This window comes from Microcaecilia unicolor, chromosome 3, assembly GCF_901765095.1.
Source record: "Microcaecilia unicolor chromosome 3, aMicUni1.1, whole genome shotgun sequence".
Lineage (NCBI taxonomy): Eukaryota > Metazoa > Chordata > Amphibia > Gymnophiona > Siphonopidae > Microcaecilia > Microcaecilia unicolor.
Genome location: NC_044033.1, coordinates 347,285,226 through 347,309,948, shown reverse-complemented (window position 1 = coordinate 347,309,948; position 24,723 = coordinate 347,285,226).

Genomic DNA, 24,723 nt, shown 5'->3' with positions numbered 1-24,723 from the left:
TACATTATAAACAGTGCGCACTGTGCAGTCATTGACTTTATGATATTCAACTATATAGTCTGATTTTACTGTTTCCACAGATGAGCACCATGCCAGGGTTGCCTACAAGACCCTGCTTCTATGACATTGATCTTGACCCTGTCACAGAGCAAGTTAAAGGGTTGTTTTAAGAAAGTTGTCAGCATGCAAAGACTAAATGCAGGTGAGTGGTATTTAATCATGTACAGTGATGTGACATACTTTCAATAATGTTTGTTGGTAAATTTGATATACAGTACCACTTTTTCTGGTACGCAGGCCAAAGCAGTTTATAATAAAACCATATAAATGGAATTTCTCTAGAAAAGAAACGCCATTTCAATATAGGAAAGAAACAATCAGACAAGATAAAGAAATGGGGTGGAAGGGATCCAGTACATTCACAGAACATGGCTGGCAGAGAGGGATGTACTTTCAGACCTAGTTGAAGGAGAGCTAGAAAAAAAAGAGAAATCAGGAGGTTGTGTCTTTTTAACATCATTGTAAGAGATAATTTCATAAACAGATGGAGAATAAAAGAAGGGAGCAAGTATGAAGCTGAAAAGCTACGATTACTAATGCACATAGCAGGATGTTTACTGTGCTGCACTAAGCAACTAGAAACAGTGTTAGTGTGCAGCAGCTGTTAGTGTAGACCTGATAGAGAAACTGGACAGAAATCTAATTGAAGACATCCAAAAGGTAGGAATGAAGAGGGAAGTGTCACTGGTAGAAGACTTCAACCTGCCAGACTTGGATTAGGGCATCCCATCTGCAGAACTGGTGAAAAGTTGAGAAATTGTGGATGTACTTCACTGGGCTGTGCTCAGACAAACGGTGATGGAACGCACAGGAGAAGAGTAAAATTGAGAGTGTACAAAAAGATAGTTGAAGAGAGGTGATAAGACTTTTTCAGGTATGTTGGGGAAAGCAGGAAGAATTGTAAGACTAAAAGATGGCAATGAGCAGTTTGTGGAGAAAGATGAGCCAAAAGCAGAAATTCTAAACATATTTTTTTTGAACTTGGGAATAAAAGAAGATTTTGAAGAGGGACCACTGATTGTTGGAAGTGAGGAAGCTACAGCAACCAGTTTTGGATGTGTTTGTGTGAAACTGGAAGTGGACAAAACTTTGTGGCTGTATGGGATGCATTTTAGGATACTTACAGGCTTATTTTCGAAAGAGGAGGACGCCCATCTTTCAACACAAATTGCAAGATGGGTGTCCTTCTCACAGGGTCGCCCAAATCGGTATAATGCAAAGCCGATTTTGGGCATCCCCAACTGCTTTCCGTCGCGGGGATGACCAAAGTTCCTGGGGGTGTGTCGGAGGCATAGCGAAGGCGAGACTTGGGCGTGCCTAACACATGGGCGTCCTCGACCCATAATGGGAAAAAAGGGCATCCCTGACGAACACTTTACCTAGTCCTTTTTTCCTTACGACCAAGCCACAAAAAGGTGCCCGAACGGACCAGATGACCTCCCCTTACTCCCCCAGTGGTCACTAACCCCCTCCCACCCTCAAAAAAAATGTATTAAATATTTTTTGCCAGCCTCTATGCCAGCCTTAAATATCATACCCAGCTCCATGACAGCAGTATGTAGGTCCCTGGAGCAGTTTTAGTGGGTGCAGTGCACTTCAGGAAGGTGGGCCCAGCCTCCCCCCCCCCCCCCCCCCTCCTACCTGTTACACTTGTGGCGGTAAATGTGAGCCCTTCAAAACCCACTGTACCCACATCTTGGTGCCCCCCTTCACCCGTAAGGGCTATGGTAGTGGTGTACAGTTGTGGGGAGTGGGTTTGGGGGCTCAGCACACAAGGTAAGGGAGCTATGTACCTAGGAGCTTTTTCTGAAGTCCACTGCAGTGCCCCCTAGGCTGCCCGATTGGTGTCCTAGCATGTCAGGGGGACCAGTGCACTAGAAATGCTGGCCCCTCCCACAACCAAATGGCTTGCATTTGGTCATTTCTGAGATGAGCGTCCTTGGTTTCCATTAACGCCGAAATGGAGAGGGTTGTTGATGCCTGGAATGCCTTCCCGAGGCAAGTGGTGGAGAATAAAAGTGGTGACAGAGTTCAAAAAGGCATGGGATTAACACAGAAGATCTCTAATTAGAACGTGAGTGGTATCCCAAGTGGCGCTTATATAGCAACTCTGGCTGTAGAACTAAGGCCGGTGTTGGACTGTGTTGTATGGTCTGTGTCCCGCATATGGCAATCCAGTTTAAGATGGGCTGGAGAGGGCTTCGACAGGGACTTCAGTAAGGACAGTGCTACACAGACTTTTATGGTCTGTGTCCAGCAGATAGCACGACAGATTCGGATAGGCTGGTGTGGACTTTGACAGCAACTCTAGTAGTTAGAACATAAGGACAGAGCCGGGTGGACTTCTACGGTCTATGTCCAAGAAAGACCATGATCAAGTATGTAATCTCATATTCATTGTTGATTTTTATCTTGAATTGATAATGAATGTGACTGTTAGGCAGACTGCATGGACCATTCAAGTCTTTATCTGCCATCATTTAACTATGTTACCATTACTATGTTACTATAGGTCCTCCATTGTTTTACATTGCTGGGCCAAAACTATGGAACCTACCTCAATCCTCATTAAGAGCAATGAGGAATCTAGAGAAATTTTAAAAAGAGATTGAAGACTCTTGTTTCAGCATGCTATTAGTAAGAATATAAGCTAAAGCTTATAGCTTGTGAGGATATCATGAATCAGACATGTTGTATACTGATGTATTATAATGTTTGTTTTATGTTTTTTTTGTCTATTTATTATTTGAGGATTTATCACCTTTTTGAAGGAATTCACTCAAGGCGGTGTACAATAAGAATAAATCAAATGTGAGCAATAGACACATAGCAAAGTGTGACATAGTATACTACTTACAATGCCAACACAATACATAATGTAAGATTTTAATTGACAGTGCAGGATATAAGCAAAGATGGAACATATAGGTAAGAGTAAGAGGAGTTAGAAAATATGGTGACTAATTTAAGAAAGGTGCACATGAGGTCAGAGAGATGGTTACATAGATGCTTAAATATTATCCCAGCTAGGGTAGGAATTTTACTATGTATGTTCAACTGTACCCCGCCAAGAATAGTAGATCAATCGGGTTATAGATTTTTTGTAAATAAATAAGTTCTGTACCCACACTGCTCTATTTCCCAAAATCAATATTATGGAGCACTGTAAAAGCCTTCCAACAACTAGGTTATACTACTTATTCACAAGAAACTTCACTGCCTGTGACCTGCTCCTGACCTCAGCTGAATCTTCTAATATTATTCCTCAGTCAAGCAATTTGCAGACAGCTGTGACTTTTATTTCTTTCTCATGTTCCTTCCTTTACAGAACACAACACAGGATTATTCCAAGCATGTACAGCAGGCATTTAAAAACCTACTAGCATAAAACTCCTCTAGCAACCACTGTTTTCTGTTGTCTGCTAGTCAGCCACTCAATAATAATCATCAGCCTCACCCAGCCTCCTTATATGGATCTCCATGCCTAAGTGGTGGCTCTCAATTTATCCTGGCCCTGACTGGCCAGACTGTTGCCTCCCTGGCTCCTTTTCTCCAAGAGAGAGACTTTCTAAATAAGTCCTAGATTAGCCTTGCATGGGCCGACCAATTAATATTACTTCTCTCTGCTGTCAGTTCCTTTTTAACTGCTCAGGCTTAGGTCAGATCTCTCCAAGTCTACAGTTTCCAGCTGCTTCTTGTTCTCTGAATGTAGCTTATTGTTTATGACTTATAATAATAATATAAATTACATACACAGTTAAGCAGTACAAATAACTAACTATGGGGCCTTTTTACTAGTACTGTTCTGCCATCTAGAGCGGACTAGCAAGTTACTATAAACTATTAAAGGGGATTAAGCCCTTAACACACACAAACATGTTGCAGTATTTTGCCTGTTTGCGTTACCAATTTTTGAAAAATATTTTTCGGAAGGGACGTGTCATGAGCAGAGAGTAGGCATTTCTGCCTTATCCAGCTAGCGTATTATGATTAGCACACGCTAACTGGATAACACAGAGTTAAAGTGGAAGCACTTAGAAACCCTAAATAGGAGACAGTAAGTGCTCCTGCATTTAGAGGCCCTTTTACAGAGCAGCGGTAAGCTCTTTCGGGACTACTGCCGGCCCTACGCAGCCGCTGACAGTGGTCCTGCCCCAAGCGTGCACCATTTCCAGGGGAAAAAGAAAACCCCCAGAAATTGCTAGCATGGTTGTAAATTGGGCATTGCCGCGCGCTGCCGGATTAGCGCCAGAGCCCTTACCGCCACCTCAGTGGTGGGCGGTAAGGGCTCCCTTCCACCTGGCCATGCGATGAGTTATCTCGCCGCGTGACCATTTTTGGGGGGTTTTACTGGCTGCAGGAAAAAGGACCCCCCACCACCAGTGCAGAGCCCTTTTTCCCCACAGCTTAGTAAAAGGACCCCTTAATTTTTTGCAGATACTGCGTACTAAAGAAAAAGCCCTCAAAAAAATGGTGCATTAAATCTTGGTTTAGTGCACGGGAAAGTCTCACATTAAAACGCATTAAGCTCAGATTTTACCGCACTTTAGTAAAAGATCCCCTTTATTATTTAAATCTTTATATAATATTAGACTGTCGTTGAACACTTTAAGATAATTTAGTCCAAAATGCTGTGTGGCGCATGTTTTGACAGGCATTGGCCATATGAACATAGTTCATTTGGCTGTAAATTGTTTTTTGCATTAAGTTTAAATTGCTGACTCCAGTGCATTGCACTATCTATATATATAAATCTCACCCTCAACGTTCTGAAGACAGTGACGTCAGTGAAACCAAGCCCTGGCTTCCTTCAAAAAGGTTTGAAGGTTCGTGGTGGTGATGCCACCAAAATCGCTCCGGGCCCCGCCCTCAAGGGCGGAGCAATGGCAGAACAACGAAGGGGTTGGCAGGGAGGCGGGGGGGTGGGAAATCGCTACGGGCCCCGCCCTCGAGGGCGGAGCAATGGCAGAACAACCAAGGGGTTGGCAGGAGGGAAGGAGGCGGGGGGGTGGGAAATCGCTACGGGCCCCGCCCTTGCGTCAAACGTCATGACGTTGAGGGCGGAGCAATGCCACAACAACGAAGGGATTGGCAGGGGGGAGGGGGTGTTGCCGACGAAAACCTTGCTAGCGCCCGTTTCATTTGCTCAGAAACGGGCCTCTTTTACTAGTATACTATAAAGCTCCTCAATATATAACCACTGTTGAGGACTTTCAAACCCAGAGAGATCATCTTATTTAGAAGGGGCCTGGGTTTTACATATTCCATCTGTGAGGCAAGTTTATTTGCCTGAAACATGAAATAGAGTTTTCTTAGTGGCAGCACCTACTAAATGGAACCTATTACTCTTGGAGTTGAGACTATTAGAAAATGTTCTTTCTGTCCAGAAGTAGTTGAAGAAATTGATTTCTTTTTTTTTTTACAGACCTTCTCTTCCTCCTAGGAGGATAAGAGTCATCTTGAATTGATAAGAGTGCATGTGGGGGATTGTAAAAAATAAACTGGATAAAAAGCTGAGGATGCCACAATAAGACATAGCGAGTGAGAACAATTTAATTTAAAATGGATGCTTATTTGGAAAGTTCTGTGTGGATTACAATCAAGTTTCATCATTCTTTGCAATTATTCCAGTTTATTGTACAGAAAATACACATCTAAGTACATCTCATATAGTTACAATTTGTGGTTGTCAAATCCAATCTTACTTTTGGATTTAATCCTCACCTACATTTTGTCCAAAGCCACATTAAGAATCTATGTAAGAAAGCTCTCCACGTTCTGGACTCTAAATGGGCGCTTGATTGCTACCAAAAATGAACTGCTGTAGCTCTCCTGAATTCTGACCTGTTCTTTGCTTCATACTTTAACTAACCATCAAATTATATCCCAACTGACTCTGTACCACGCATCTTGTTCCCATCATATATCTGCTCTTGGTTGCTCAGCTATGTGGTAAGCCATTTGTAGAAAATCTTTAGCATCCTATCTGTTAGTTGAATGTTCAAATGCATGCTTATTAGTTGTATCATTAGTATTATGCTAACATTGTATTAATATCTCTACTACTACTACTACTACTTAACATTTCTAGAGCGCTACTAGGGTTACGCAGCGCTGTACAAATTAACAAAGAAGGACGGTCCCTGCTCAAAGGAGCTTACAATCTAAAGGACGAAATGTCAAGTTGGGGGCAGTCTAGAATAATATCTCTGGTATTTGAATTCCAGTGCTGTTAAATGTGTATATTTTTGATACAGTTTTACGGTAGTTCTGTTATTGGGTTTCAATTTGCTGTTTTCAAGTTTACCTGATTTATTGTATTTATGTTTATTCTTGGTTATTTTACTATTGTTATGCTGTTAACATTATAAGTTTTATGAGGCCATTGGCCATCCTTGAGCCACTACATGGAGTGCAAGCTGGTGCTCCTGGAGGGCTTAGATGGTGAATCTATGGAAACATCTGCACAGCAACGGGCCCTTTCTTCAGTGTCAGGCTCACTAGTGAGCAAACATGAGGGTCCCCCTCAGGATGAGGCAGGAATGGTGGCCATCTTCGCAGGGTCGTACTAGGGCAGGAGGTGTGCATTCAGGAAAAGCCCTCTCTGTCAGTGCCTCGAGAGGCTGTGTAGACTCGGGATACCTTTTTTCCCCCCAAGTTTGAGTTGCTGCTCCACCAGGCATACTTGCTCAAGCAGAATTCACAGGCACTGGTTGGAGGTGGCCTGGCGGCTCCTTCTACTCCTGAGATTCTGGGTGAATCTTTCGGAGGGCACTAAGGAGATGTGGTCGCACGTGTCTCCTTTATCAGAGGTAGCCTCGCTATGTTCTGAGGGACCTTTAAAAGAGGGTGAGCTTCCCCCCCAGGTGAGGGGGATGATCTGAGAGTCCTCCACCTGTTTTGTAGAGAGGAATTGAGTTCTCTCATTTTGGATGTTCTGGCAGCGCTTTCAATTGGGGAGCCTTTGGCAGCACCTTCAGGGGCTCAGTCGTCAACAATTATGAGAGGCCTGAGGGGTCTAAGGCATTGTCTATGCATCTGGATAAAGTGGAGGATCACAGACATGGGCCTCAAGGTAAGGAGAGCTATGGCGTACCTCTACCCCTTGGTGCTAGAAGAGAAAGAGAAGTTGGGTTTTCCCAAGTTGGATTCGTTGGCGAAAGCAGTGACCAAGAAAACCACTCTCCCAGTGGAAGGATCTACATGATGGGAAGTTCAAGCATGCCTTGAAGCAGGCATTTGAGATAGCTGCCATGTGCTCCAAGCAGGGAAATGATAAAAGCAGATCAGCAATCAGTATACATCAACTTTTATTCATGCAAATAATAATCTTTAGTATCACCTGACACTGGCCGTGTTTTGCCCAGAAGGGCTGCCTCAGGGGCTACGAAACAATAGTTTAAAACAACATATGATGTCAATAAACAATTATTATTTGTTACATTTGTATCCCACATTTTCCCACCTTTTGCAGGCTCAATGTGGCTTACATATAACCGTTAACGGCGTTAGCCGATTACGGTCTGAACAAATACATGGTATGAATGAATACAAAGAATGTAATACAAAGAAATAATTATTATAAAAACAATTATATAAATAACCATGATATGTCATAAATAATCATGAAAATGAAAAAATAGCAAAGCTCCAAGCATCCATTTGCATTCCTTCGTGGCACAGGCCTGTCTGCAATGGCATCAGCAGACCTACACAGGGGAGGCTGCCCCAGATACCCGTCTAGAAGCTGGGTTGGCATATCTGGCGGATGCACTGTATGACATGCTGCAGTCATTGGTGGTGCATTGTCAGCTCTGGTTGAGGAATTGTGTGGTGGACGCAGCTTCAAAACTCGCCTGGTGAAGTGAGCCTTTTAAGGGCAAGTGGCTGTTTGTAGAGGACCATAATATAGTTAAGGAGCTAAATGAGGTGAAGCCGTAGAGGTTGCGTGAGGATAAGCCTAGGTTCTCTGCATGGACAAGGTTCTGCGACAGCACGAAGTACCATCCTGGATGGCAGTCCTTTGACCAACAGCTTTGCTTTCAGACTCAGCAGCATTCCTTTTGGGGGACAAGAAGTCTCAGTGATGCCAGGCTGCCTTCCCGCTCGGTTGCTCCTCTCTTCTTACTGTCCCTGTGTTGGGGAGGAGCCAAGGTGGCACAGATTCAAAACACAGTTGACGCCTTGTTAGTGCTACAGGCCATTGTGCCCATCCCTCCCTCTCAGAGAGGGCAAGTTCGTTACTTCATCTACTTTGTGGTCCCAAATAAGGAGGGCATAGTTCAGCCCACTTTGGACCTCAAGGGTCTCGACCATTGTCTCTGCGTCTCTCACTTTTGCATGGAGACGCTGAGGTCAGTAATTGCTTCGGTCCAGGTGGAGGAATTTCTTTCAGCACTCAACCTCAAGAAGGCCTACCTTCATATTACTATTACTACTATAAATATCTGACCACTGCATCAGCAGTTCCTGTGATTTGCAGCAATGGCCGTCACTTTCAGTATCAGGCCATGCCTTTTCCAAGGTCATAGTTCTGGTGGCGATCTATCTGTGGTGTCAGGGCATCTGTGTGCACCCTTTCATGGATGACTACCTGATCAAGGCGATGTCATATCAGGACAGTGTGGAGATAATACAATAAATGAGGTAAACTTGGAAAGATGTCAGTACAGTACAAACAATATCATAAATTGACAGTATGGAAGCATATTTAAATAGCATAGATATAATATGATGTCAGCATAATACCAATGTAACACAATAGAACATTCCAGTAACATAGATATGATGCTAATGCTTTTCCATGCAGCTGAGGGGCCAAGTGCAGATATATAGATGAGGAGAAGATGGGCAGTACAGAGTCAATTGGGATAAATAGATGGGTGGCTAAACTCGAGGCACAATTTTGTACAGTTAAGCAAGATATGAGGAACTGGTCTAAGTTATAGGGTGTGCAACAAGCTGTTAAGGTGTGGAGTGAGTGTATAGTCAGTCATCACATGTATTATAAAGGTTTGTGAGAAGAGCCAGGCTTTCATCTAGTTTCTGAAGTAGAGTTAGTCTTAAGTTAGACATAGCCCCTCTGGGAGTAAATTCCAGAGTGTGGGGGCTACTCCTGAGAAGGCTCGCTGGCAGGTATTTTATTTTATTTATTGCACTTGTATCCCACATTTTCCCACCTATTTGCAGGCTCAGTGTGGCTTACAGAAATCTGTTATGGCATCGCCGTAACAGAGAAGAAATACAATTGGTGTTACAGAGGGATAGAAGAAGACAAGAGGATCAGGTTATGCAGCTATACAGTGAGACATTCTGAATAAAGGAGTGTAAGGGTTGTGTTCTAGTCATTATGGGTTCTCGTAGTAGGCTTTGTTAAAGAGAGAGGTTTTCAGAGCTTTGCGGAAGCTATTTAGTTCGTTGATCGTTTTCAAATGAGTTGGTTAGTGCATTCCACATCTTCGTGCTCATGTAGGAGAAGCTGGACGCATGTGTTAGTTTGTATTTGACCCCTTTGCAGCTGGGGAAGTGCAGGTTGAGAAAGGTGCGGGAGGATCGTTTGGCGTTTCTGGGTGGAAGGTCCACGAGATCTAGCATGTAGGTCGGGGCATCTCCATGAATGATTTTATGAACAATCGTACAGATCTTGAACGTGGTATGTTCTTTCATTGGGAGCCAGTGTAGGTTCTTTCTTAGGGGTTTTGCACCTTCATATTTTGTTTTTCCGAATATGAGTCTGGCTGCAGTATTTTGGGCTGTCTGGAGTTTCTTGATGGTCTGTTCTTTACAGCCAGCGTAGAGTGAGTTGCAGTAGTCCATAAGTACATAAGTAATGCCACACTGGGAAAAGACCAAGGGTCCATCGAGCCCAGCATCCTGTCCACGACAGCGGCCAATCCAAGCCAAGGGCACCTGGCAAGCTTCCCAAACGTACAAACATTCTATACATGTTATTCCCAGGTGGCTTAGTACCAGGGATTGTATCAGGTTTCGAAAGATGGCTCTTGGGAAGAAATATTTTATTCTTTTGAGTTTCCACATGGAGTGGAACATCTTCTTCGTTGTATTCTTAACGTGGTTTTCTAGTGTGAGATTTCAGTCAATGGTGACTCCCAGAATTTTCAGATTGTTTGAGATGGGGAGGGAGAAGTTAGGGGTGGTTAAGGTGGTGAATTTATTTGTATTGTGTTGTGATGCGAGTATAAGACATTGTGTTTTTTCTGCATTGAGTTTTAGCTGGAATGCATCCGCCCAGGAGTGCATGATTTGGAAGCTTTGATTGATTTCGTTGGTAATTTCCTTGAGGTCTTGTTTGAATGGGATGTAGATCGTGACATCATCTGCATATATGTATGGGTTAAGGTTTTGATTATCTAATAGCTTGGCTAGTGGTATCATCATTAGGTTAAAGAGGGTTGGTGAGAGGGGGGATCCTTGGGGGACTCCGCATTCAGGTATCCATGGGTCTGATATCACCATATTAGTTGTTATTTGGTATGATCTGGTTGTCAAGAATCCTCTAAACCAATTAAGAACATTACCTCCAACTCCAAAGTATTCCAGGATATGTAGTAGTATTCCGTGGTTGACCATGTCGAAGGCACTGGACATATCAAATTGTAGGAGAAGTATGTTATTGCCAGTTGCAATTGTTTGTTTAAATTTATTCATTAGGGTGACTAGTACTGTTTCTGTGCTGTAGTTCGATCGAAATCCTGATTGAGATTCGTGCAAGATTGAGTATTTATTTAGGTGGTTAGTGAGTTGTTTCGTCACTGCTCCTTCCATAAATTTGGTTATTAACGGGATAGATGCTACTGGGCGATAGTTGGTTAGGTCATTTGTACTTTTCTTCGCGTCTTTGGGTAGTGGAGTAAGTAAAATATTTCCTTTATCCTTTGGGAAAAGACCATTTTGTAGCATGTAATTCAAGTGACTCGTGAGGTCTGTTATAAATTGTTGGGGGGCGCTTCTTATCAGATTACTAAGACAGATGTCTAGTTTGTAGTGCGATTTGGCGTATCTTTTGAGTAATTGTGAGATATTTTCGATCGATAGCACGTCAAAGTTGGTCCATGATCGGTCTGCTGGGTATTCCCCATGTATTGGGTCTAGACACTCAAGGAGGTTTGCATAATCAGTTGTGTTGCTGGGTATAGTGGTTCGCAGTTTTACATTGTCAAGCCTAAAAAATCTGAAAGACTTAAGACTCACACCAAACCAACCAATTGTAAGTTTAAACTTGTTTTCATTGTGAATATGCCTACAGAGACATTTTACTAGGCATATACGTAGCTAGTTACCATCATCTGTCAAAAACTTCTCCCTCCCTTCTTTTGTGTGTGTGTGTGTGTGTGTGTTGTTTTTTTTTTTTGTACAATTTCTTTTGGTGAGGGTACAGAATAGATAGTGATCCTCCTTGAAAAGACCTTTGACATCTCAAAGGTGTAGAGGGCTAACTTATTCTTTAAGGGGCCCTTTTACTAAGCCACGATAGGCTCTATGCATGTGCAGCACATGCCCAAATGAGACTACCGCCAGGCCAGCTCGTCCCCTTGGTGGTAATTGATGCATTCCCATATTCCTCCCAAGTGCACTGTTTCCGGTGGTAATCGTCAGTTGGCGCGCACCGGCTGGTCACTGTACATGAGCCTTTACCGGTAGATCAGTGGGGTGGCATTAAGGGCTCGTGCTGGTTTTAAACACGCGCTGGTTTCAGTTTTACCACATGCCCTTTTCCCATCCTATTTTTTTTTTTAAAAGCCCTTTTTTGTAGATGTGGTAAAAACTGGCCCGTCACGCTCCCAAAACATGCACCTACACTGCCACAGGCCACTTTTTACCGCAACTTAGTAAAAGGGCCCGTAAGTAATCTATCCCATTTTGTCTGAGGACCTTGAAAATCAAACACAGTTTTAAATTTAGCCTTGTAAGGTACTGGTAGCCAGTGTTGTTTTTGTAGGAAGGGTGTGATGTGGTCACATCACTTGCAGCCTTCTGTCAGTCGGGCTGCAGGATTCTGAATTAGTTGGAACTGAGGCAAGCTCTTTTTGGTTTGACCAGTGTACAAGGCATTACAGTAGTTGTGACATTATTGTGATCAGACTTGTCTTTTCAATGTATGGAGAGAGATTTCATAGTTGCTGCAGGTGATAGAGACAATTTTTAAAGGTTATTTGAATTTGTGGGATTGGAGTGAATGAGTTCAAACGTATCCCAAGGTTCCTAGCCTGTGATTTTAGTGGGAGCTCATACTTCCCAAAAGGTACTTTGATGTCGGGTATTTTTCCACTTGTATTAGGTACCCAAAGAATCTCTTTTGCTTGGGTTCAAGCAGAGTTGGTTGTGTTTTCGCCCATTTCTGAGTTACTGTTAGACAAGAAGTAACTACATTCAAAGCTGTGGTAGATCTGGTTCAATGGGCACATCATCTGCATAGATACAGAATTTCGTTCCAGTCGACCAAAGCAGCTCAGCCAGAGGCTTGAGGTACATATTAAATAAAATGGGAGACAGTATGGATCCTTGTGGCACCCCACAGTTCAGTGCCCAAGGTAATGATATGCTGTTATTGAAGAGAACTGATTGTTGTCTGTCTGACAGGATTTGAACCATGTAAATACCTTGCCACTGATACCTGTTTCTGCTAGCCTCGTAAGCATGATGATATGATTCACAATGTCAAAGGCTGCTGAGAAATCCAACAACAGTAGTATCAAGGCCGATCCCCTGTCATGGTTTCTGTGCAGATCATCAAGAAGGGACACAAGAACTGTCTCTGTTCTATGCCCAGGTCTGAAGCCAGATTGACATGGATCTAGCCAATTACTTTCATTTAGCCAGTCAAGTTGAATGCAGACTGTCTGTCCTATAAGTTTTGCGAAGAAAGGAATGTTAGAGACTGATAGGTAGTTTTCAATCTTGTTCTGGTCAAGGGAGCTCTTTTTAGTATTGTTGACAGCTACCCATCCACAAGAGAGGAGCTAACAATTTTTGTGGCCCCCTTCAATGAGGCCTGTGCTTGCTCACTGTGCTGTCTTTGGATGAGCAGGTTGTCGACTGTAGACCTTTTAGAATTTTTTTCAAGAGGTTCCTCTGTGACAGTGGTGTGCTGGAGCTGGCTCGCACCGGCTCACAAGAGCCGGTTGTTAAATTTATTGGCATCTTGCGAGCCGGTTGTTTACCGAGTGCGAGCCGGTTTGCCTCTCCTCTCCCCACACCGTGAGCTGCAGGCTCCCCCGCTCTGCAGGTTGTCTATCATCTCCTGTCTACCCTCAGCTCCCCGATAGCCCTCGTTTCCTTCCTGCCTCCGCCCTGCCTTTAAATATTGTATTTTTCCTCGAGTCGCAGCACCAGCATTGAAAGCAGCAGGCTTGGCTCCAGCCTTCCCTCGCATGGTTCCGCCCTCGCGGAAACAGGAAATACATCAGAAGAGGGCGGAACCATGTGATTGAAGGCTGGAGCCGAGCCTGCCGCTTTCAATGCCTGCGCCGCGACTCAGGAAAAATACAATATTTAAAGGCAGGGCGGCAGCAGGAAGGAAACGAGGGCTATCGGGGAGCTGAGGGCAGACAGATGATGGGCGACCTGGGGAGTGGGGAATCGGGGGGGGGGGGGGGCTGGAAGAATGCAGGAAATGTCTGGCGTTGAGTAGGGGAGGGGCTAGAAGGGAGATGGTTGACATGGGCTGCTGGGGGGGAGGCTGGAAGGAGATGGTTAACATGGGTGGATGTAGGGGAGGGCAGAGGGGAGAAGAGGGTTGCTGGACATGGCTGGATGGAGAGGAGAGGAGGGTTGCTGGATTTGGGTGGAGGGCAGGGGGAAGAGGAGGGTTCCTGGACATTGGTGGGTGGATGGAGAGGAGGGGAGAGGAGGGTTGCTGAACATGGGTGGGTGGATGGAGGGGAGGGCAGGGGGGAGAGGAGGATTGCTGGACATGGGTGGAGGAGAAGGAAGGGAGAGACAAGAAATGCTGGACATGGATGGAGGGGAGGGAAGAGTGAGGAAGGAGATGAGATGAGGGAAAAGGAAGAGAGGAGAAAAACTGCACATGGATGAGGAAAATAGGCAGAAGCTGGATCCACTGAACAGTCAAGTCTGCGGAGAACCCAGCTTTAACTTATGGATGTAGGGCAAGAAATGAAGAAGAAAGGCGGAAAGTAAAGAAATAAATGGAAAGGAAGCCCTGGAAACGGAGTTAAGAGGATAGATAGCAGCAGAATCGGATACTGGGCCAGCATGATTAGAAAAACAAAGTCACCAGACAACAAAGGTAGAAAAAAATCATTTTATTTTCATTATAGTGTTTGGAATATGTCCACTTTGAGAATCGGATGCTCAACATTAAAAGTTTATATTTATTTACTTATTTATGGCATTTTATCCCACTTTAAACATGAATTAGACTGTAACCTGGGATCATTTAATTTTTTTTTCCTGGAGTAATGCATTGCCCACCCCACCCCCCCAGGCTCACTCCCCGGCTATAGCCAGCTCTGCAATTTGGGGGGGGGGGGGGGGCGCAGAGGTGGGCCGGGGAGAGAGCCTGTTGTTAAACATTTACCAGCACACCACTGCTCTGTGACCTGGTTGAATGAATCCCAGATGGCTGTGCGTGATGGGAAAGAGGGTGTGCTCTCCTCGTTAGCTGGTGAGAGTTTTGATGGGTCCTGATGGAGACCTTTAATTTTATTGTCAAAGTATGTGGCAAAATCATTGCTGGTTAGTTGTAACTGGGAAGGCTGGTTCTGTGGTGGGATTGAAATAGGCTGTATACTATTTTAAATAGTTGCTTGGTTGAATTTGCAGCTTGTTCAGTGTTTTGAGAGAAATACTGCTTTTTGGCTGTTAAGGCTTAGTGGTACCTTGCCATGTGTTTTGTACAGTTGAGCTTGTCTTCATTGTCTTAACTTGTGAAATGCTTACTCTGTGTTTTTTAATATATATATATATATATATTATGTTTTAATAATTTAGTAAACAAAATTGTTTAATTGTTTATTTTTTTTCTACTTCTGTTCTAGACCTCTGCGCTATAGAAGGCTGTTCCTGTGTTTCCTGAAGCCAGGCCCAAAGGAGTCATTGTACACCGGCTACGTACTACTCGGTGAATGTTGCAATGGACTACAGAGCACAGAACTACTACTCCCTTTTAAGCTTCTTTCTATTTGACTTCTTTGCTGTTACAAATATGCAAACCACATATCCTCATCCTCTCGTACCCCCTTCCATCGCTGCCTCCAAAAAATGAAAGTAACGGGGAAGGAAACTGATGTATTCTCAGCTTGTAGCAGAGAATTGTTTTCACAGTATTTTTTCTGGCATATTCAGTACTGCTCAAGGTTTTCTGGAGACTTTGAATCAAAGCGAGTGGTTAAAAATAACCGAAATATTTTTCTCTAGCTCTTTGCATCCTTTATATAAGCTGTTAATAAAAAATACCTCAGTCATCTGGAGAGCTGAGCACAAGTCAAAACCACAGGGCCAGTGAAATGTGACTAATTCTGGAGAGGCTGTCTTTCAGCTCCCGGTGTTGGAGCTGTCACCATGTTGACTAGTTGTGGATTTCAGATTTACAAGCAGGTGCTCCTACAGGCGCAACTGGCAGGGGGCCACACTTGAAGGCAAAGAAGCCTGAAAGCAATAAAGAGTTTCCTCTGTTGCTGAAAAACTTCAAAGTTCTTAAAACAGTGAAGTGTAAATATTTTTCTATGATGGAAAATTTTACCTTTGGACACTATGAATAAGATGATGATGGGTCATTTGGTCTTATTATGCTTAATATTATCAACTATGATGATTGATGTTCCATATTTAATTCTTGCAGTGTTGGTATAGTATGTCTTTTGCTCCAAGGATTTAATTTCCTGCAGCACAAAAGGACAAAGAAAAAGTCTACCAAAGAATAAACTGTGCAGACAAAACTTTCTGCATAAAGCACCATGAAACGTTTTCCCAGATCACCTGCCTTTAGGAATGAAGCCAAAGTTCCACAGCAGGTTTTGCCTGCTAAATTTTTTCTTGTGGACTTCATTTGTATTTTAAGCATTAATTACACTCTTTTTTTCATATCCAAGTTTAAGTTGTTACATATTCAGGTACAGTTGGTAGGTCTCTTCCTAAGAGGATGTACAATCTAAGGGCCCTGTTTACTAAGCCTTGCTAGTGGTGCATTGGCGTTTTAGCGTTCCCTAACCATTAGTGCACGCTAACTGTGTAGGCGCCCACAATATTCCTATGGGCGCCTACACAGCGCACACTAATTTTGTGCACGTGCTAAAAACGTTAGCACACTTTAGTAAACAGGGCCCTTAGTTGTACCTGAGACTCTGGAGGGTGAAGTTATTTGCCCAAAGTTACAGGAAATGTAAATGGTAAAAGTGAGATTCAAACCCTGTCTTCTCTGGTCCTCAGTCTGCTGCTAGTAATTAGTAGGCTTCTACTCCATTGGACAGAATGCTTTTTTCACTCTGCCTGAAGATGTACTGTTTCAGAATTATGTGAGCAGAATGGCACTCTGTAGTCTTGTGTTTTTTTGGCCTGAAACTTAAATCCAGTCATTAGTTATGAGTAAGCTTTTTAGCATTCTATATGGTCAATTATCCATGATACATGTCTTTCATGTCACTGAGCTCTGGGTTATTTTTCATTCATTTGCTCACAGAGAAGCAATTTCCAGTTTTGAGGCTCTTAAAAAAATAAGATAGCAGAACAGGAAGTTTCAGCAAATTGGGAAAACTATGGAACTGGTTTATCCAAGTTTGGTTTCAGTTCAGCAATTGCTCAAGATCTATTAATGAAAAAAATCAGTGGAGAAAACTGCTTGTATGGTGCAAAACTCATCAAACTCCTTAAAGCTTCAGATAGCACTAATCCAATCACAATATGATATGCTTCTCTTTAAAGCTATTGCTTGAATTGTTCTGAATTTCTAAATAAAGTTAAGAATTCTGAAAGAGAACTCTTTTTTTTTTTTTTTATCATTGTCTCAATCTTCCATAGAAATTTTGCATTATTAGCAGTTATCAAATACTCTAACCATGTTTTCTTTGTTAGGTCAGAATTAGATTAACAAGGATAAGAAAATTTGATAGTTCGTTTACGTTAACATCTACAGTCTAAAGGCTAGAAGAGTGCCACCTACTAGGTGCCATATCAGTGCTTCCTTTTTCAAGCCTGAGTGCACTAAATCTGCAACATATGTAGGCCTGACCTACCCTCATGGATGTGTTACCTCACATTGCAGCCTGATTAACAGTGATAGCCCCCAAAATATTTCAGTTGTTAAAAATTTTCATTTAAAAAATGTTGCTATTCCTTATTTTCCCCTCAGACCAGTCCAGATATTTCAGTTATGCTTTCCTGCCAGCAAATGGAGACTGAGAAGTACTATGTCATCAGTTAAGAACAATGTGCAGTCTCTTAGCCAATCAGTATTTTTCAGTATCCAGTAGGTTGTAATTCAGATGCAGTGCAGCCTCTTCTCAAGTCTGGTAGGAAAGTTATTTCAGCTTTTGTGGAGTTCAAACAAAAAAAAAAAAAGGCTGAGAATCTAGTGAGTGAGGCTCTGGCTTGAGAATTTTGGCCATTCTAGGAGCCTTATGGTGTTACACCTGGTGGTCCCAGGTCCCTCCTCCCCTGTCTCCAAGCCACCCGTATTTTCTTGGCATTTAAAGGATAGATGTTATATGCCATTGTCCCTTCCTCACAAAAAAGGAACCTTGAGTACTCAAGCTAAGTATTTTTGCAACAGATTTAAAAAAAAAAAAAACTGTTAGCTAGTGTGTGATATATTTCTGTCTGCTCTCTAATTTTTTTTCCATGAAAATGAGACTTTCAGTTTATTGTTCTCTTTACTACTAACCCCCCCCCCCCCCCCCCCAATCTGTGTGGTGTCTAAGACGTTGGCTCTATTTCTATCTGAGCCCAGTCAAGGAGCTAATATGGCAGCACAGCCAGAAAAGTTAAAGCACTGTGCAGTTTGTGGGGGACACCAGCGGCTGTCAGGGCTGTGAAGAGAGAGCAGAGAAACTGACTTTGGTCAGTGGGGAAACCTCAGCACTTTTCTTGGCATGAAATTCCCACTAGTAACTCAGCATCCTCCGGGGAATTTTATCTGTTTGTGACAGAGCCAGTTATAGCAAGAGCCGTCGCCATTGTTTTTGATAGGGTCTCAGTAGTTTCTTCCCGAATTGAACTGCCTGTGCTTCTGATTTCAGATGCAGCTTCTTTTGAGATTGGTGAGTTAAAACACATCTAGGAATTCTGATGCTCAACAGGGGGTTTTCCCTGAGTTTATTAATGCATAAAGCTTTTTTCTATGAAGAAAGAGGTTGCAGCAGGAGGTCTTTTGAAATGTCTTGTCTGGGGAGAGGGAGGGTGTCCGCCAAATCCCCTTCTGAGTGTCCTAGACTGGATGTGTTGCAGGACTAGGAGGGCTTAGTGTAACCCTGATATTTAGTTCCAGAACAATCTCATAATTTAGAGGAAGTTTCTCCTAGTGATCCCTCTATTTCAGAGATGAATTAACCACCTTCATTTCTCAGAAGTTACCAGCACTTAGGATTTCAGTGGACTACTCAGATAAGAGCGTGGCTTTAGAGCATCCTCTTTTGATTGGCATTATGAAATCTAAGTCTTTTCCTATGTTACAGAGCTATTAATGATATAATATATGCAGAATGGGAAGTTACAGTGCAGTTTCGTGTAAAAAGGTCCATGTCTAGGATGTATCTAATTTTGTCTCAAAATAAGGCGTGTTTAACTTAACTAAGATTGATGCCAGGTTTTGGTGGTGACTTGAAAGACTACTATCCTGGTAGACAGGGGTGCAGCACTGAAGGAACCCCAGGATCGTAGGATGGAGTCTTTGTTGAAGTAAACCTTTGAGGTACGGCCTTGGCATTATAGGCGACAATTTGTGAAAGTTATATTGTTCGTGCATGTATTGGATGGTCTGAGCAACTTGTGGCGGTGTGCAAACACAGTCTTCATCATTGGTAGTTGCTATTTCTGAATACTTGGATATGGGAATAGCTTACTTGGCAGGTGTCTTATGTGATTTGGTTGGATCTTCAGCTTAAAATGTAGTGCTTTTGGTGTCAGTTCGTCATGGTTTATGGCTTAGAAATTATTCTGGTGATGTTGCTTCTGAAATGTATCTCAGCAAGTTACCCTTCAAAGGGGGAGATCTCTTGTTTGAAGATGAGTTAGTGAAGTTTGTCAAGAGTCTCTTGGAAACTAAAGTGCCTAGATTACCAGAAAATTGTTCTAGGTCCTTGGCTAGGGAGTCGTCTAACAGAGATTGCTTCATAGATTCTAGGAGATTTAGGTCTGCTAGAGTGAGTAGTACTCAATGATCTAGGTTCCCTTTTAGAAGTCGGTCCTTTCAAAGTGATCATAGAGGTAGACAAGACTTTGCTGGAAGTTGCACAGATGACTTCAAAATTCCCAATGAAGGCTTGTGGGCCTGTCCACTAGTGTTAGCAGTAGGAAGGGCATCTCAAGTTGTTTCACCAGAGGTGGGCCCAGATCACACCGCTGTATGGGTGCTAGAAGTGTTTTGCAACAGTTATGCCTTATAGTTTGCATGCCCTATTCCCAAGGCCTATCTGGAATCTCCATGTTGATCCAAACAGAAGATAGTTGCTATAAACCTTTCTAAGAGAGGGAAACAGCAAAGAATGAAATTTTGGCCCATCCTAGATCTCAAATTGGTTAACAAGTTTCTCAAGGTTCCAAGTTTTTGAATGGAGATCTTAAGATCAGTAATTGTATTTGCCCATCAAGGGGAATGTATAACCTTCCTGGATCTTATGGAGGCTTACCTGCATATTCCTATCAGAGAGGCACATCAAGGATTTCACAGATTTCAGTTCTACAACAGCATTTCCAGTTTTGTGCTCTTCCAGTCAGTCTGACAGTGGCACCCAGAACATTCACAAAGGTTATGGTGGTGCTTGTTGCAGCAGCCTTACATATGGATGGCGTTTTAGTTCATCCTTTTTTGGATGATTGGCTCATAAAAGCAAAATCTTAAGACAAAAGCAAGGAATTCACTGTTCGAGGAAGAATGATAAAGCTGCAATCTCAAATTCAAAATCTTCTCTCTCTTTGTCAGAAGACTGCTTGACACTATCTCTATGTCCTAGGGGATCAATGGTTGCCATGCTGGATCTAGTTCCATGGGACAAGATGCACATGAGACCATTGCAAATTTGCTGTCTCGCTGGTCACCTCAGTATTGAGAACTGGACTTTATTTTACCCCTTCAACTACGAGTCAGCCAGTCTCTAGAGTGGTGGCTACATGTAGATAACCTGCTGAAAGGAAGGACTCTAGAGGTGCCAAACTGGATTTTGTTGACCACCACTGCCATTCTCTCCATTTGGGGATCTCATTGGGCAGATGGGCTCAAGGGCACTGGTCCCTAAAAGAGTCCAAATGGTCAGATCAGTTCATTGGAGGCACATTCAATTTGTTTAGCACTTCTCAAATTTCAGGCTCTGGTGAAGAGAAAGGCAATTCAGATTTTATCAGACAATGTGGCAGTGGTAGCTTATGTCAATGAACAGGGAGGAAAGAAGTAAGCTTGTCACAGAGGAAGTAATCATGATGACTTCAGCGGAGTTGAATCTGGAAGATATCTCAGCAAAACACATTGCAGGGATACCAAATGTGCAGGTGGACTTTCTAAGCAGAATTCTGTCCAGAAGAATGGAGTCTCTCTACGTTAGCCTTCCAGATATTGGTGCAGCATTGGGGTTATGATGACTCTAAGAGTGATATCACTAAATGCAAAAGTGCCTCTCTTTCTCTCACAGAAGGGACCTCAAGTCAGCAAGCATAAATGCCCTGCCCCAACCTTGGCCACAGTCCAGTCTTCTGTATGTATTTCCACCTTGGCCTTTGATAGGCAGGGTAATTCAGAGACTTCAAAAGACATGTGGGACTAGTAGTGCTCATAGCTCCGGATTGGCCAAGGAGACCCTGATACAGGAATCTAATGAGACTCTGGATGGAAGAGCCATTCTTGTTGGGCAAGGATTGGTTGTTAGTCCAAGGTTCAATCAGCATGCAAGACACTTCTCTGTTTTGTCTTACAGCTTGGCTCATGAAAAGGCAAGGTTGAGAAAGAAGGGTATTCTCATTCACTCTGGGACGTCTTCAATTTCTTTAGCTTATATCTATGTTTGCAGAGTCTTTAAAGATTGGTGTTGAGGAATATTTTTCCTCTGTGTTCCTCCATTCCAAAAAATTTAGAAAGTTTGGCAGGATAATATTTGAATATGGTACATTTCTTCAGAGCAGTTAAGCAGATTAACCCTCCAAGATGCAAGGTAGTTTCTCTTGAAACTTAAATTTAGTTCTTTCTTCTCTGGTTGAAGTGCCCTTTGAATCTCCGAGTCTGACTTTGATGAAAGATGTTACTCTTAAAACAGTGTTTCTGGTAGCCATCTGTTCGGCACTAAGTTTAGAGCTACAAGCCTTATTAAGAACCTTTCTTGGTCTTTAGTCGACAAAGTGGTTCTTTGACCTGTTCCTTCCTTTCTGCCTAAAGTGGTTTTGTCTTTTCACCTCAGTCAGTCCAGTGTTTTGTGTTACCAGTAAAGACATAAATTCCAATTGTCTTCATAAACTAGATGTTGTTCATATGTTATAATGTTCTCTGAACAGGACACTTGAATATAGAAAGCCAGACAGGCTCTTTTTTTTATTTTTTTTTTTACTCTTGAGGGGAGCATGTAAAGGTGAAGCTGAATCTAAATCTACAATAGCTCATTGGATTAAAGAAGCAATTTCTTCATTACATATTCTGAAAGGTTGCCCAGTACCAGAAGTGTTGAAAACTCATTCTACCAGGGGGGTGATCAGCATTTGGGGCAGAACGCTCCCTGGTGCCTCCAGTTGACATTTGTAAGGTGGCCACTTGGATGTCCTTGCATTACTTTAGTTGGCATTATCGATAGGATGTTCAAATTAGGAAAGATGTGGCCTTGTGATCCAGAATGTTGGCTAGGGAGCTTCATCTTTCCTCCAAACATAATTCAATGTTGCACTATATCCAAAGCCTCTAGGCTGGTCTGAAGGGGACAATAAGAAAGGATAACTTAGATATTACCTGCTAATTTTCTTTCCTTGAGTCGTACCAGACCAGTCCATAGCCCATCACTTTCTGTTGAACTGCAGATTATTTCTGGCAGTAGGGTGAATAATTTTGGGATGGAGTTTGTCTTCGGCTTTAACTGTACATATAGAGCAATTTGTTTATAATTGTTTTTTTGTTTTCTGTTGTGGGGTTTTAGTTCTGATGGGAGTTCCTACTTTTCAATTTTACCTGCTGCTGTGTTATGATAAATACTGATTGGCTAAAGTGTTGCACATGGTTTTTAACTGATGACATCATACTTCAGTACTTCTCAGTCTCCAGCTGCTGGCAGGAGAGCATAACCCAAGCAACTGGACTATCTGGTGGGAAGGAAAGAATATATGGGCATCTCTATCATTTAGCGCATCCTAATTATTAACACGCGCTAAAAACGTATGCTTTAGTAAACGACCGCCATAGAGCCTACTGTGTACAATAAATCCAAATATATAAAGTTAAACTCAGGTGAATCAAGCTGTTTGTATTGTAGAAAATGAATCTGAAGCAAACATACAGCTACAGAAAGGACTCCAGGATAATAACATTCAAACGTAGAGATTGGAGGAATGCTATAAGAAAATTTCATGGTGGTTGAATACCCCATGGAGCATTGTCATGGAAGTAGTTTGACTCCACCAAGCCAATGCCTCAATCAAGCTATCCCTCCTAAAGTCAGCAGCAGTGGGTTAACACAACTGCTAAGGAAAGTCACAGACCTAAAGTTACTTTAAGAGAACTACAGGGGTCTCTGACTGAGATGGGGGGGGGGGGGGGGGGGGAATGTTGGTTATCTAGCAATGTCAAGATCACTCTACAAACATAGCCTGTGTGGGAGGGTGATAAGAAGGAAGTTTGCTGCTGAAGAAAATTCATATTCTGTGCCACACAGAATTTGCAAAGAAACATATAGGGACATTGCATGCATATGAGAGACTTGGTATTAGTAGACCAAAGTGAAGCTTTTAGGTCTCCGCAGATTGATTTGCTGCATTTGTTTCAAGCCACGCATTTTGCTTAGCAATAACACCATTCCTGCAGTAAAACATGGTGGTTAAAGCTTTGTGTTATAGAGCTGCATTGCATTATTCCACTGTGCAAAATCAGTAAATGCTTATCCTAAATGACACATGGCGGTTATTAATGTAAAAGGGGTTTCCACCAAATTTTAGTTTGTTAGTCTTGACTACATTTTGAAGATTTCTATAATTTTTCATTCACATGGAAACTGTAGATTATGCCTTGCAGATCAGTGAAACAAACTCCTACTTTAATACATTTTGAATTGGGTAAATAAGAACAAAAGAGTAATATCCCACAGAAGAGGATCATTTCTTTATTTTAACTCCTTTGCTGTCAATCTGAAGAGTGGCAAGAGCTCCTGAGAGTGCTGGTATCTTGGGCATTGGCCAAGGCCTAGACTCATGAGCAAAGAGGGTGCTTGGATTGCGTATTTCCTTCACCTGTAAGGAAGTGAAGGGGAAGACTGAGCAGAACCTGTGACCAGTTCAGAGAACTGGGGGGGGGGGGGGGGGGGGAGAAACAACCAGCAGTCATATGTGAAAATGATCAGCTGGAGGTGGTTTCCAACCACAGGTGTTTACAGATGGGCCTATGATCAGTGGAAATACTGAAAGCAGTAGTTGTGTCAAGGAGGGTTTGATATATTTAGAGGAGACTGACAAATAAAAATCCTCTAGATTCAAGGAGCCCACAACTGTGTACATATGAAGTGTTATTTCAGATCCCAAACAAAGGAATATCTAAGAGTGGATTAGTACACTGTGAAATCGTAGCAAAGGATCGCCCAAAAACTGAGGAAAAGAATACTTCAGCTATTATTAACCTAATATATTTTTGTTTTTTTTTCTTTTTGATTTTGCTTATGTGTGTGAAAATAACAGATAAACTGTTCAATTCCAATTTCATCCATTAATTTTATATTTTAACCCATTCTGCTGGTGTGATCAGAGGCATTTTTGGAGTGGCCAAGTGCCTGGAAAGAAACAGCAAAAGACTGGCTGGTCACCTACAAACTAGAGCCTTGAAAACATCTCTCCCACCCCTTTCTCCTCAGGATCACAAAAGGGGGTAAGAGAGATCTCTCCCTCCATACCTGTAACCTCTGGGGATGTCTTTTCCATTCCTTTCCTCCCAAAACTCAGTTCCACTACTACTACTAATCATTTCTAGAGCGCTACTAGGGTTACGTAGCGCTGTACAAATTAACAAAGAAGGACGGTCCCTGCTCAAAGGTGCTTACAATCTAAAGAACGAAATGTCAAGTTGGGGCAGTCTACACAATCAAAATATAGCCAAGGCACAAATAAGAAAATATCTATTTTGAGATCCAGCAGAATCAATCCTAACTGCCTTTAGCTGCCCTGCTCCACTCTAGGTAGCAATTCCCTCTAAAGCTCTTGCTGGATCCCACTCAAACTGCTTGGCAACTGTCTGTTCACATGCCCTCAGCAGTGTCCCAGGGCTTTTCAACTCGGTAGCAACCAAGTTTACTGAGGAAG